Source organism: Amphiura filiformis, chromosome 19 (genome assembly GCF_039555335.1).
Source record: "Amphiura filiformis chromosome 19, Afil_fr2py, whole genome shotgun sequence".
NCBI lineage: Eukaryota > Metazoa > Echinodermata > Ophiuroidea > Amphilepidida > Amphiuridae > Amphiura > Amphiura filiformis.
This window is the reverse complement of record NC_092646.1, coordinates 1,749,383-1,760,725: the sequence shown is the minus strand read 5'-3', so window position 1 is coordinate 1,760,725 and position 11,343 is coordinate 1,749,383.

The window sequence follows — 11,343 nt, the reverse complement described above, 5'->3', positions numbered from 1 at the left end:
TAAGAAATCTCGTACTAAAAATAGGATGCCTAGGGCACCTTGGATAACCTATTCTCTGCTGAAATGTATTCGTAGAAAGAACAAGCTGTTCAAAAAACAAATCCAAAAACCCACTGATGCAAATGTACAAAGATATAAGATGTATCGTAACAGGTTAAACTCCTTATTAAGGAGGGCAAAACAAAATTATTTCAGTTCCCAACTGAACAAAGAAAGGTTTAATATGCGAAATACATGGAAAATTTTGAATTCGGTGCTCAGATGTCCGAAAAAGACATCTTGTCAGAAGTTTGTAAGCAACAATGAAACTTATACTGACCCCCTAAAGTAGCAAACAAATTCAATGATTTTTTGCAAGCATTGGTCCCTCATTAGCTGCTTCTATAAAACATCAAGGTAAAAATTTTGATGAATACCTAATTAATAGCAGCAACTCTACCTGTTTTTTCCAACCAACTGACGAAAATGAAATCCTGAAGATTATTAATAATTTGGGTAATAGAAAAAGTCCAGGTTATGATCAAATAAAGTCTGATGTGGTAAAATTGGTTGCCGATGAAATTGTATATCCATTGAAAATCATATTTAACAAGTCGCTCACAGAAGGAATAGTTCCTGATGCCATGAAAATAGCAAAGGTAGTGCCTATATACAAGAAAGACTCCCTACAATCATTTGGTAATTATAGACCAGTATCTGTGTTGCCTTGTTTCTCCAAAATTCTTGAAAGAATTGTTCATGAAAGATGTAGTAACTTTTTAAATGCCAAAGAATTATTGTACAATAGACAATACGGGTTCCGTCATAAACATTCTACCTATATGGCCGTATTAGACTTTATTAAAGATACAAATAAGGCTATTGATGAAAATATGTGTACTGCAAGTATCTTCATGGACCTTTCAAAGGCCTTCGATACTATTGATCATGACATTCTATTACAAAAGTTGTACCATTATGGCTTTCGTGGTGTATCATATGACTGGTTCGAAAACTATTTGTCAAATCGTAAACAATATGTATCCTTTAATTCAGCAAATTTATCTCATACCAGTGTTAAATGTGGGGTGCCACAGGGTTCCATCCTGGGGCCACTACTATTTATTGTATATATGAATGACATCAGTGAAACATCGAAACTTCTATCTTTCATATTATTTGCAGATGATACAACTGTTTTTCTTTCTGATAACAATATTCAAAGGCTTTGTGATAATTTAAATAAAGAGTTGAAGGAAATTGTTAACTGGTTTAAGTGTAACAAGTTATCCTTAAATGCCAGTAAAACAAATCTTATGTTTATTGGAACACCTCATTAAACAAAAAATGTAACTGAAGTTCACAATGTATTTCTCGATGGATGCAAACTTTCACGTGTGTATGATGTCAAATTTCTGGGAATTACACTTGATGAAAACCTTACTTGGAGGTCACACATTAACAACATTTGTAAGACCTGTTCTAGGAATATTGGCGTCTTAAACAAAGTAAAGTTATTTTTACCTAAACCAAGCTTGTATCAGTTGTATTGTACACTAATCTTACCATATTTAACTTACGGTATAGTATTGTGGGGTTCTGCTAATAACTATAATTTAAACAGAATTGTGAAGCTCCAAAAAAGAGCAGTTAGAATTATCACAAATAGTTCGTATCTTTGCCACACCAAACCACTGTTCGAAAAGTACAATTTACTTAATATATGTCAATTATTTAATAAAGAACTGGGTATTTTTATGTACAAATATCATATGAGTTTATTACCAAGATCATTTGACAATTTGTTCATAAACATGAAGTCTATTCACAATTATAATACCAGAAAGAAAGAGAACTATCGTACTGATATCCATAAAATGACTGATGTTCTAACACTTGGTCCTAGGTTATGGAATAGTTTGCCAAGTGAAATTAAAGAAGCTAAACGGGTAAATGAATTCAAAAATAGCATTATAAGGTATTTAAAATCTAATTAATACCTCTCAAAATCTCATAATTTCTTGTTTTTGCCGACTCTGTACACAATTCACCATAATGTATTATCAAACACTGCTAAATTATTTGTTGCTTTAATTTGCATTTTGCATAACTTAAGATGGGTTCTTTGTATGTTTTTATGTTTTTGTGTATAATTAATGTTTTGATTATTTAATGTACAATTATAATTATATGTTATAAGGTGGTACATCGTTTTCAGGCCTCTTGGCCTTGTGATGTGCCTGCCTTCATCAATACTTGTTAATGTGCAATAATTTAATTTACCTCTGTTGTTACATTGTATGCTTTATGAGATTGATGAAAAATAAAAGATTGATTGATTGATTGATTGATTGATTGATATCATTGCACAGATTTCCTTCCATTATACTGAATACAAATCAATAGAATTTACTGCAACTTTCAAATCGTGGGTTACATTGATTTAAATGTACGCTGTGACATCGATATTTAACAATTGCTACAAATGAGGTGTCAAAATGCACAGAAATAAATTCTTCTTCCAACGCATTTTACAGATTTTAATACAATCGCCCCTTTTGAAAAAAATGCCGTTATTTAAGGGGGGTTAGTTACTTTTTTTGAGATGTTTATATATTGTACGAGGCATGGCTAAGGATTCTGAGTCTGAAAGCTGTTTGTTCAAGAGGGTATTAATGCTATTTTGTCTCGGAGGGGGTGTAATACTAGTAAGCTCCTGCTCAGCACAGATAAGACGGAGGTTATCACCCAGTTGTGTGGGGGGGGTGCCCTCACTTTTGTCAGTGGGGAAAATGCACCCAATCAGGGGGAATTAGGGAATAAGCTATTACGGCGAGCGAAGTGAGTCAAAAATTTTAGAACAGTCGGGGTAATCGGGACCCGTGGAACCTGACTTTTGGAAACCTGCGTATGCCACTGTTTATGACTTTATGCGCTGGCCAGATTGAGAATGATACTATTTGGCACTCTGATATCACCTTTCTTTTGCAAAGCCTGTTTAAGTACCTCGGTGTTCGATTAGATCAAACTTTGTCTATGTCTGAACATTATTATCAGTGATATCTGCCATGGCTCATATCTAGCTTTGAGACGTACAGGGTGTATCAAAATGATTGGGACTCATCAATATCCCTTGAGCATGGCCAAGACTGTCACATCAAAATGCAGTACAACATCCACCTGCAGTTTTATGTTATGAAAGTTATGTAATCTGTTGTCATTTCAAGGATCTAATGCTGAATATGGAAGAAGCAGGTATTTCATTAGACAAGAGCTGATGGGCACCAATCATTTTGATACACCCTGTATTGGCTAAATTCGATACTTGTTTGATAAAGCAACACCCTGTCTAGTTAATTCAATAATTCTTTCGCAGCTCAATTTCTGCAATCTTTTTTTTTATTCAAGTTGGAGAAATAAAATCCTGCCGAATGAGGTATTGACCACTTTATTTTATAATTTAGTTTTAGTACCGTATCTTGGGAAATTGCTTTTGTTTTAACTGTAGGCTACAAATGATGTGCTTAGTACCTAAATTGATCCTCACTCACTATCCTAGCTCATTTCTGTAAGTTCTGACATTTATGTCGTGTTTTTTTTTGTTTGTTTGTTTGTTTTGTTTTGTTTGTTTTATTATTCATTTATTTTTTATTTCTGAACTATGCAAGGCATTAACAGTTGCTCTCAGTTCTATCATTTCTGCATTCTGTCTTTTACACCGGCCAGCAAAATGCATGTGTGTTATGGCGGGGGTGGGGAGGCAAAATCAACCAATTGCTGCAAAAAGTGAAAATGTTCGTAATTTTGGATTTTTACGGGGGGAACTGGGGGTAAGAGTTCCGACTATTGGGGATTTTCCCCCATGCCCCCGTGGCGCCATAACTGGTGTTATATAATTATATATTAGTACTATCACACAATGATCCCCAAATACCAGAGTGACCGGACCAGCCAGAGTGTTGTTGACAATACTGGAAGCCTCTAAAGTTCAACTTTATCAAGTTAAAATTCACGAAGAGAAGCTACATTCGCAAGTACCAGGAATGAACGAGGATTGAAATTTGCTTCAACAATTTTAGCTGTGCCAAATATTCCACGTACAGCTGTAACGTGTAGCATATTAATTAGCCTAATAGATATATTTGTATAACGACAATCGGCATTCTCGTGAATATTATTACAAAACAGGCCCCGGAACAGACTCAACATTTAAGATCAACACGTTTTTAAGAGTTGGTGTATTATTTTGTTTTTCGCTATTTTTATAGAAAACTATTTATGTCTCAGTAAAACATTGCCCTTTTTTTATTAGCGAACCATGCACTTATTTGCCTACAATATTTTACAGCACAAATTTGTTGCTACTTGACTTACTTGACTTATCTGCTCAGGCCGGTATGGCCCTTTGCACTCTGCCGAGTAAGCCTCCTCCACTCAGTTCGGTCTGTTGCTTGTGTCTTTGCTTCATGTGGGGTCATTCCCAAGTCCCTCTGAATTTGGTTCTTCCATCTGGTTGGTGGACGACCTGGTGGTCTTTTCTTGCTAAAGTCATTAATGTAGGCTTGGTAGGGAAGCCGATGTAGAGGCATTCTAAAGATATGCCCAGCCCATTTCAAACGTCTCCGGCAGATAACATCATTGATGGAGCTAGTGATGTTGAGACTCTGTCTGATGGAATTGTTGCGGATTTTGTCAAGTAGTGAGCCTAAGGCATCGCATTTCAAAAACATCCAATCTGTGTCGATCAGATTCACGTAACGCCCAGGATTCTGACCCATAGGTGACAATAGGGAGGATGAGCGACTGGTAGATCCTTACTTTCAGCGATCTGGTGATGTCATGATTAGACCAGATGGTATTTTTCAATCTACCAAATGCCCAGGCTGCCAACTTTGTGCGACGTTTAATATCCTCTTCTACTGAGGGCACACTACTACACAGAAAGACAAAGTTATTTACTTTGTCAATGGGCATTTGGTTCAGCATGATATCTCTTGGATCGTCAGACATGATCTTGCATTTTGTTGGGTTAATTTTCATTCCCCAGCTGCTGCATGCTTTTTCCAATTCATTCGTGGAGATTTGCAGGTTCTCAAAGTCCATATCCATGAGTGTGGTGTCATCTGCATATCGGATGTTGTTAATGCACATGTCACCCATCTGCACACCGGAGCCAAGATTTTGGATGTCCTTCATGACAAACTCCAGATATAGATTGAAGAGGCATGGTGAGAGAAGACATCCCTGTCTAACCCAACTAGAACTTCAAACCAATCGGTGATCTTTCCATTTACCACGACTGAGCATTTGGTTTGCTCATACATTTTTGCAATGAGGTTCACCAGTTTGGCGTCTACTCCTACTGATCGCAGACATTTCCAAAGGGCCTCCCTCCATGGTGTCAAATGCTGCTTTGAAGTCTACAAAGTTCAAGTGTATTGGAATGCGTCTTTCTTTAGCCTTTTCAAAGACTTGGCGTACTGTAAATACCGCATCTGAGGTGCCTCTGGAACTCCTGAACCCACGCTGTTCCTTATCTACAGTCTGTTGAATTCGGTAAATAAGAACCATCCTACAGAATACTTTTCCCGGGATTGACAGGAGGGTAATAGCTCTGTAGTGGGCTGGGTCCAGTTTGTCGCCCTTTTTGTACACAGGGGTTATTAGACCTTTACTCCAGTCTTCAGGGATTTTTCCTTCAGCCCAGGCAGTGTTGATGATCTTCAACAACATTTGTTTCAACATGGGTCCTGCTTTCAACACTTCTGCTGAGATCTTATCCCAACCACACGCTTTGCTGTTTTTAAGCTTCTTGATGGTCTCTTCAACTTCACCTATTGAAAAGGGCAAACTTGCTGTAGCGGGGTTAACAGGCTCCGCGATGGAGTTAAGTATATTACAGTCTCTGGGGAATTCTGTATTCAGATGTTTACTGAAGTATTCCTCCCAGCACTTCATTACTTCCTCTGGGGCTGTTTTCAGTGAACCACGTTTGTCTTTGGCTGCAGTTTGAACTTTGGTTTTATCACCTGCTAGTTTTGTGACTTTCTTGAAGAGATCATGGCTTATGTTCTTTGCATGGGCTTCTTCCATTTCTTGAACATCTTTTTCAAGAAGTTTTCTTTTCCACTGCTTCACTTGATATTTGACCCCTTTGAGCACGGTGGCCGAGCGGAACGGGCTAGGACTCATAATCTGAAGGTTGCGGGTTCGAGCCCCGGCGACGCCATCGTGTTGTGCCCTTGAGTAAGGCACTTTATCTCGATTACTTCTCTCCACCCAGGTGTGAAATGGGGAGCTGTTATGAATACTGTCCATTGAGCGCCGCCCAAAGGTATGAGCATGCCTTGGGCACTGTATGGCAGCTGACATATTCTAATGACGGCGGAATAAATGTAAAGCGCTTTGGTACATGTTCACATGTGAAAGGCGCTGTATAAATACCAACATTTATTTAAATACCAACATTTATTTGTTCAGCTTCCGATAGCAGTTCTTGTTTGGAGCTGTGGGGTTGTTTAACATCAAGACTCTGGCTTTTCTTCTCAAGTGGCACATTTTCCTGACTTCTTCAGGCAATCCCTTCACTTGGCGAGCCCTCCTAATACCAACTGATTCTTCAGTAATTTTGTTTGTGGTGTCTCTGAACTTAGCCCACAGGTCTTCTACATCAGTATCCTCCAGTTGAAGCAGGGGTTCAAAAGTGCCACCAATCTTGGCTCTGAACTCTTCTGCAATCAGGGGGTTGGTAAATCTTCTGACGTCATAGCTTTTTGGAGTTGTTTTCAGGCGTTTGGTTCTGACTGGTGCTGACACCACTTTAGCGATCACTAGATTGTGATCTGAGCCCACATCAGCTGAGCAGTATGATCGGCAATTCTGGATGGTACTTAGGTTCTCCTGTTGAGTTATGACAAAGTCAATCATATTTTTGTATTTCCCACAAGGTGAAGTCCATGTTACCTTTCTACAGGCTTTATGCTGGAAGTGGGTGTTACAAACTGTCAACTTGTGGAGCATGCAGAATTCCAACAGTTTCTCTCCTCTGCTGTTGATCTTACCAATACCATACTTGCCCATTGCGGGAGTCCACGCTTTACTGTCAGAGCCTATTTTGGCATTGAAATCCCCATAAGGATAAGTTTCTCCTTCTTATTGACTTTCTGAAGGTGATGTTGTAGCCCATCATAAAATTCATCACTCTCTTCATCACTGTGCGTAGTGGTGGGGGCGTAAACATTAATGATGTTGAGTATTCCATCCTTTATTTTGAACTTTGCTGTTAGGATTCTAGAAGAGACGGATTCATAGCTGACAAGGCATTCAAGAAGTGGCTGTGATATTAGAAGCCCAACACCTTCTCTTCCAATGCTATCTTTCCTACCTGCTAGAAGGATGGTGTATTCATCTTTGTTGCTACATTTGAAGTAATTCATTTTGTAAAATGCATTTGTGAGCGCAAATTTCACATAATATTTTGTCCTTTCATGTTCTGACTAAATACATTTCTTCTGTCTTTTTATTTAATAAAAAACCCGCTAAATTTTATACTACATACAATGTTTGTACAAGGATTGAAGCCATAGTTTGCCTTACTACGTACTATGCCATGAGCGAGGAGTCAAATGTCAATCCTATTTCATCGGGTTATCTCATCTCTGGGGATAGGGAAACCTCCTCATTGTACTGCAAGTACGCTTCGGGTGAAAACCAGTTAAGGGAAATCAGTCAAAATAATTTAAACCATTTAAAAAAATACTCAAATTATGTTGTTCTTAAAATATTGTGTGTGAGGGAGGGGGCGTAAGGTTTATTGGGCGTTCCATTTAACAAATAAATGTAAAAATGCTGACATCCAAAGACATTTCCGCTCTAGTGATCAAACTTGGTGAGTCTTTACAGTTCAGGTAAGTAAATAAGGATAATATACCGGGTGGGCAATTTAAGTTATTTTTGCCTTCAAATCAGGAAAGATAATAATCTGGGTGTGGACCTGCTTTTGAAGAAATCGGTTTTGATGTAAAAAGTGAACTTTACCTCCTAAATGGATTTTTGATGGCTCTTTTTGTCAAATCTCAAAAAATGGACCTTTTGTGATTGCCATGGTTCAAGAGAGGACTCCGAATTATATCATCATCATCATCATCATCATCAGCCGTATTCAGCCCACTGCAGGGCAAAAGCCTCCCCAAGTTGGCACCAAAGTTTCCTGTCATTTGCTTTTGCCATCCACCTGATCCCTGAAACTTGCTATCTCATCCCTCCATCTGACTTTCTGATATACAATACAATAAACGGAATTTATATAGCGCCTTAGCATAAGTATGAACATAGTCTTAGTCCTATAAGTCATGATAATTGGCGCAATGATGGGGGGGGGGGCAAAATTTCAAATTTGTCCCACTCAATGGCTTACATACGAAAATGTGCAATTTCTAGTTATGCTAAAATCCCGAGGCAATGTTAGTCAATTTAGTCAATTTAGTCAAATTAGGAATTATGAAAATTTGTTTGCTTGTCAATTGGTAATTTTTTGTGTGTGATAAAACACCAGGAAGACTTATATCCTTTGCGTATAAATCCTCGCACAGATGACAACCTCCAATACGTTGCTGCTTTCACCTATCACCCATTTTTAGGAAACAGACCACAAATAAAATGTTGTTCCACCTGTTTCCATTTAATGTTGACGGACATGTTGTTATATAAACCAGACTTCAGCAAGTCGACAGAAGAATATATTCCCCTTTTTGGAAGTGAAGAGTAATTTGTTGCACTCGAAATTTCCTTCATTTGTGTAATGATGTGGACAATACCTTCAAAATGTTTGAAGATATGTTTGATCCAGGAGCGCAATTGGCAACATTGGAAGGATAAATAGCAAAATATCATAACATGCATGGAACCTTTATTTTGTAAATGACCCCTGTGCATTTAAATAAATATGAAGCGAAATTGCTTTGGTATTATGGTTATGACTTTCACAACCGTTAAGTGTTATTGCCAACTATAACTTCAGTAGGGGTTCGTGGGTATCTAAATATTTGAAGGTATGTATTCGTAAACGGCAAAATAGAAGGTTAGAAATCGAATATAATAACGATAATGATATCTTCTCACGGATGAGAAAAATGATAATTTAAGGCAAACTATTGACACAGTAGAAAACCTTAAAGTCGTAAAGTAATATGATATCTATATTGCATGTGGCATGCCTGAGGACATCTAAAGCTGTCTATTCAAGAGGATATTAATGCTGTTTTGTGTGGGATGGATAGTAAAAGCCTTTTTAGTACCTCGGTGTTGGATTACGTCAAACTTTCTTTATGTACATTATTATCTGTCATTCCTGATTTCAAGATTTGAGACATATTGGATGCATTCGACCTTCCCTCCCCTTTACGAAATTACTTTCGTATTATATGGTTATGACTTACACAACCGTTACGTGTTATTGCCAACTATAATAGTTAAGTAGGGGTTCGTGGGTATCTAAATATTGGAAGGTATGCATTGGTAAACGGCAAAATAGAAAGTTAGAAATCGAAAATAATACCAATAATAATATCTTCTCATGGATGAGAAAAATGATAATTTAAGGCAAACTATTGACACAGTAGAAAACCTTAAAGTCGTAAAGTAATATGATATCTATATTGCATGTGACATGTCTGAGGACATTTGAGACAACTATATCTGTCTATTCAAGAGGGTATTAATGCTGTTTTGTGTGGGATGGATAGTAATAAGCTCATACTGAAAATGACGGAGGTTATCACCGTTTTAGCATTTAGTTAGCAAGATTGGGAATAATACATATACTATACAGATTTCAAAAGCCTTTTAAGTACCTCGGAGTTGGATTACGTCAAACTTTCTTTATGTACATTATTATCTGTCATTCCTGATTTCAAGCTTTGAGACATATTGGATGCATTCGACCTGACTCGACCATCACGTCTAGTTATAAGAATCGCGGCTCGATTTCTGCAATCTCTTTTTTTTTTATTAAAGTCATTGAAATAAAAATCCTATCGTGTCGAATGAGGTATTGGCCACCTTATTGTTAATTTAGTTTTAGTGTCTTAAAGGAGGATTTCGTGATCCTAGCATTCTCTTTTTATCACATTTTTCAGTAGATATCCATCTTTTTCCGAAAATTTCAGTTGATTCCGACTTTGCGTTTGCGACTTTTGCATGATTGTGTGTAATTTACACTGCTGCATATAGGCCACTGTTGTAATTTCGTTCTGGTATAAACCAGAACGAAATTCAAATTTGACGATATTTTTGCCCAAACGAATTAATCTGCAGAAATGTTTGGTACATAAACATTATGTAGCCAGAGGTTTACAGTGGTATAAAAATCTCAACTATTTTTGAGAAAATTGGGGGATGAGGATGTGGATCACGAAATGCCCTTTTACGAAATGGCGTCTGTTTTTAAGTGTAGGCTGCATTTGGTGTACGGATACTTTTTATGGGTACTAGTGATATAACATATATTTCAAATAATTATGCCCCCATTCCCCCGATCAATGTTGGTATTTTTTTGGTCATGCAACCCTACAAACATCCAACATTGACAGTGGCGTACCGTGGCCGCCCCAACCCCGGGGGGCTGAAGCACGAAAAGGTTGACCCAATTTTTTTCTCGGTCGTTAGAAAAGTGAAGAGCCAAAAAAAAAAAAAAGGGTTTCAGGCGCTAGTGTCCTAAAAGCACATTTTGATGTATAGTACCATCAAATTTTTCCGTCCTTTTTATGTACTAATTCTTTTTGCCGCCCCTTCGTTTTTGCCGCCCCTGTTTTTGCCGCCCCTTCTTCTTCCGCCGCCCCCCTTCATTTTCGCCGCCCCCTGCTTTTATCCCGGGGGGCTGGCGCCCCCAAAGCCCCACCCCCCCAAATACGCGCATGATTGATTGGTGGGGCAGGGGAGAGTTGTAGTAGTCGTTAACGGTTCAGACTTCACACCAAAGAAAGCGAAATTTTAATATGTAAAGTATAACAGAAATACGGTTTCAAACAGTCCTACTTTGACACAAGTGTTCCAACTATTTATGACCGGGATTGTAGCTCATTTCTGTAAGCTCTGACATTCATATCGGGTTTTTTTTTGTCTGAACTATGAAATGCATTAACAGCTGCTATCTATTCTGCATTCTGTCTTTACACCGGCCGGCAAAATGTGTGTATCCCCCCAGGGGAATATGTAAAATCTAAAAAAATTGCCAAAAATTGCTGAAAAAAGTAACAATGTTCGGAATTTTGGGTTTTATAGGGTGATGGGGTCGGGGGTGGGCAAGAATTTTGACAGTGGGGGATTTTCCAGGGTATTGTTGACAATACTGCATATGCCTCCAAA